The 3,958-nt window shown below is 36.9% G+C and overlaps 1 pseudogene across 1 annotated transcript; it reads right to left on the minus strand.

Annotated features, from left to right (window-relative positions):
* Window positions 1-2,994: 2,994 nt before the first annotated feature.
* Window positions 2,995-3,471, minus strand: LOC113612458 (coiled-coil domain-containing protein 169 pseudogene; annotated as a pseudogene). Its single transcript, XR_003429859.1, has one exon. The product of XR_003429859.1 is annotated as a coiled-coil domain-containing protein 169 pseudogene (transcript).
* Between the last annotated feature and the right edge of the window lie 487 nt (window positions 3,472-3,958).

Here is a 3,958-nt window from a genome sequence, read left to right on the forward strand (position 1 = left end):
TATTTTTTTAAAATTAATTTTTTAATAACAGAATTAGATATATAAATCATATAACATGATTAACCCATTTAAAGTATATAGTTCAATGGTTTTTAGTAGTATATACACAGAGTTGTGCAATCATCACTACAATCAATTTTAGAAATTTTCATCATCCAAATAAAAGCCCTGTACCCTTTGCAGTCACTCCCCATCCTCTACCTTTTTCCATCATCCCTAGGCCTCTACTAATCTCCTTTGTGTCTGTATAGATTTGCCTCTTCTGGACATTTTACATAAATAGAATTATGCAACGTGTGGTATTTTGTGACTGGCTTCTTTCACTTAGGGCATTACTGTCAAGGTTTGTCCATGTCATAGCATATACCAGTGCTTCATTTCCTTTTGTTGCTGAATAATATTCCATTGTTTGACTATACTACATTCTGTTTATCCATTCATTAGTTGGTAGACATTTGGTTGTTTCCACTTTTTGGCTATTATGCTGCTATAAACATTTGTGGACAAGTTTTTATGTGGTCACAGGTTTTCTCTTGGCTACATATATAGTAGTGGAATTTCTGGGTCATATGATGTTTCTCTGTCAGTTTTGAAGAACTGACAGACTGTTTTCCAAAAAGGCTGTACCATTTTCCATCCCACCAGCAATGTATGAGGGCTCCCATTTCTCCACATCCTCACCAACACTCGCTATTATCTGTCTTTCTGATTATAGCAGCATTTGTTTTATAAATGGTATTTCTTGATATTTTGTAATACATTTAGACATTTTAAAATTTGAAATATGTTAAATATTGTTTACTGCTGTTTTGCTTTATGAATTCTCAACTTAAATACTAATGTTAATACATATTTCAGTATTAAACAAAAAAAGGACCCCAAATCTTCATTTTTTCCTCTGATTATTATTATTTATTTATATTTTTGGCTGTGCTGGGTCTTCATTGCTGTGCGCGGGCTTTTCTCTAGTTGTGGTGGGCAGGGGTTACTTTTTGTTGTGGTGTGTGGGCTTCTCATTGCAGTGGCTTCTCTTGTTGCGGAGCACAGTTTCTAGGCGTGCAGGCTTCAGTAGTTGTGGCTCGTGGGCTCTAGATTGCAAGCTCAGCAGTTGTGGCGCACGGGCTTAGTTGCTCTGTGGCATGTGGGATCTTCCTGGACCAGGGACTGAACCGGTGTCCCTTGCATTGGCAGGAGGATTTTTAACCATGTACCACCAGGGAAGTCCCTCACTGCATTACATTTTAAAGTCATATAAAAGAATTACTTGGCTATATGAAATTTATGCATTCTTCCTTAAAGAAAGGAACATCTATAGAGATACAGAAGTGCATTTGGTATTCATTACTGGTGATTCTGAATAAAAAGAATTTAGGTTTTAGGATATAAGGTGAGAACAACATTAGCTAGAAACTATACTAACCAATGGATGGTTTCTGGAAATTTAAAGGCTAACAGTTTCACTTATTAACTTGGGGAAATAAATTATATGTATATTGTAGACCAATGTGACAGTTGCAAAAACAGTCTAAACATGAATAAGAGAATTTGATACATTTTCTAAATGCCTTAAAAGAACCTTTCTCCTACCCTCGTTCAATGTCCATTTCTAGACTTGACTTGAGTATTGTGAACACTTACAAAGTTTGCTCCAAAAAACTAGGCCATCACTGTGAATTAATAAACATCACAAAATGACTTAAATCACCATGTACTAAGTGGCAGGTCCTTGTAGTAGTTGAATGAGTATTGGTTTTCTAGAATGGTAAGAAGGCTGAGAAGTTGCATAGTTTGCCTCATTTATCTTACAGGTGTGGAAAATAAAGATGAGGTGAAGAGACTTTCTCAAGTTCTCATAAATTTACAGCAGAGAGGGACTATAACCAAGCTGATTCCTGATTGGAGGCTATTTCTGCAATACCATGATGCTTTAAGTCAAAGTTTAAAATGCATTTGATTTGCCCCTTTGTTTAAACCTTTAAAAAAATGAGCATGATATAGCCTAAAATAGCAAGCAGTTTTGATGAACTCACATTTTTAGCTATCAGCCAACTAGAAACCAAATATAATAGCAATGTTAATATCAGAGTAGATAATGGATATATTATTAAAAGCAAGTGTAATGATGACAGCCTTCCTGTTTCCTAGGCTATTTTAAGAATCATAAGTTCTCTAAGTGCCCATCATCGGATGAATGGATAAAGAAGATGTGGCACATATATACAATGGAATATTACTCAGCCATAAAAAGAAACGAAATTGAGCTATTTGTAATGAGGTGGATAGACCTAGAGTCTGTCATACAGAGTGAAGTAAGTCAGAAAGAGAAAGACAAATACCGTATGCTAACACATATATATGGAATTTAAGGAAAAAAATGTCATGAAGAACCTAGGGGTAAGACAGGAATAAAGACACAGACCTACTAGAGAACGGACTTGAGGATATGGGGAGGGGGAAGGGTGAGCTGTGACAAAGCGAGAGAGAGGCATGGACATATATACACTACCAAACGTAAGGTACATAGCTAGTGGGAAGCAGCCGCATAGCACAGGGAGATCAGCTCAGTGCTTTGTGACTGCCTGGAGGGGTGGGATAGGGAGGGTGGGAGGGAGGGAGACGCAAGAGGGAAGAGATATGGGAACATATGTATATGTATAACTGATTCACTTTGTTATAAAGCAGAAACTAACACACCATTGTAAAGCAATTATACCCCAATAAAGATGTTTAAAAAAAAGAATCATTAAGTTCTGCTAGTACATATTTTAGGGTCACTAAAATTACTTTCTAAAATAATTTTTGAAACTAGACTAAATTACTAAGAAAATTACTTTCAGGTGACAAAGGAACACACTTCTGGAAGAGGAGCTAAAGAGGTTTAATAGCTCTTTCTTATCTATCTCATCACCTGAAAAATGTGTCGAGCAGTAACTTCACAATTTGAATATTACAAATGAAAAAGGGGAAGAAATAGAAATCCACCCAGTTCTGGAATTATGGATTGAGTTTTGGAAGATGATTTGATCTTGTAATCTTTTTTGCTGGTCCTCTCTTGGCATTTACCATTTTCTGATTAGCTGGATTATATCCTTCTGTTTTCACTGGATTCTCTTTCATTGTATGCAGTTGATTCATTGGTTGTCTTTTAGAAACTTGGTGTGAGCCAGAGACCTGAGACATTTTAGCTAGGTATATACGACGTTCATCATTGATCTTGTGGTAAGCCTTTGATTCTCGTTCCAGTCTAAGTACATAGTCTTTTACTTGATTTTCAAGGCTCTTTTTTTCTTTTGCTGGCTGTTTAAGTAATGTACTTAAGGATTCCACTGGCATCCGCTCATAGACATGAATAGAAGATAGTCTATGTGAAGGATTTCCACGGAATTTTTTCCACTTTCTCTCTGAGACTAACAACTTGCTTTTCTAGTTGATCATTCTGTTCAAGTTGTGTCTCATAACAGGTTTTCCACTCACTGCCTTTGTTGTCAGTACTGAGTTTGGCTTCCAGTTCCGCTACCTTTTGTCTTATTTCAAGTATTGAGATTTGTACTAAGTCTTTCATATGGATTTCTTCCAATAACTCCAGTTTAAGGAGGTCAGTGCTCATGCCTTAGAAGGTGTCACTTCTTTCACCCCCCATAGTGTCAGGTCAGAGATCTCCCACACCCTTCCCCTCAGCACAGCTTGGAGCAGAAGACCTGAAGGGACATCCAGAAGCTGGGGATGAGAAAGTGCTGTCATGAGCTGTTGGTATGGTGAACTGACTCAGAATTCCTGGTTGAGCTTCTTTCCCCCAGCACTTTGAATATGTCATAATACTGACTTCTTGTCTCCACTGTTTCTGATGAGAAGTCAGATGTTAATTTTATTGTGGTTCCTTTGTATATGACACATAATTTTCTTCTCACTATTTTCAAGTTTCTCTCTTTGGCTTTGGCTTTCAACAGTTTGACTATGA

This window comes from Aethalodelphis obliquidens, unplaced genomic scaffold, assembly GCF_003676395.1.
Source record: "Aethalodelphis obliquidens isolate GAN/ISIS:26980383/991018 unplaced genomic scaffold, ASM367639v1 scaffold77, whole genome shotgun sequence".
Classification (NCBI taxonomy): Eukaryota; Metazoa; Chordata; class Mammalia; order Artiodactyla; family Delphinidae; genus Aethalodelphis; species Aethalodelphis obliquidens.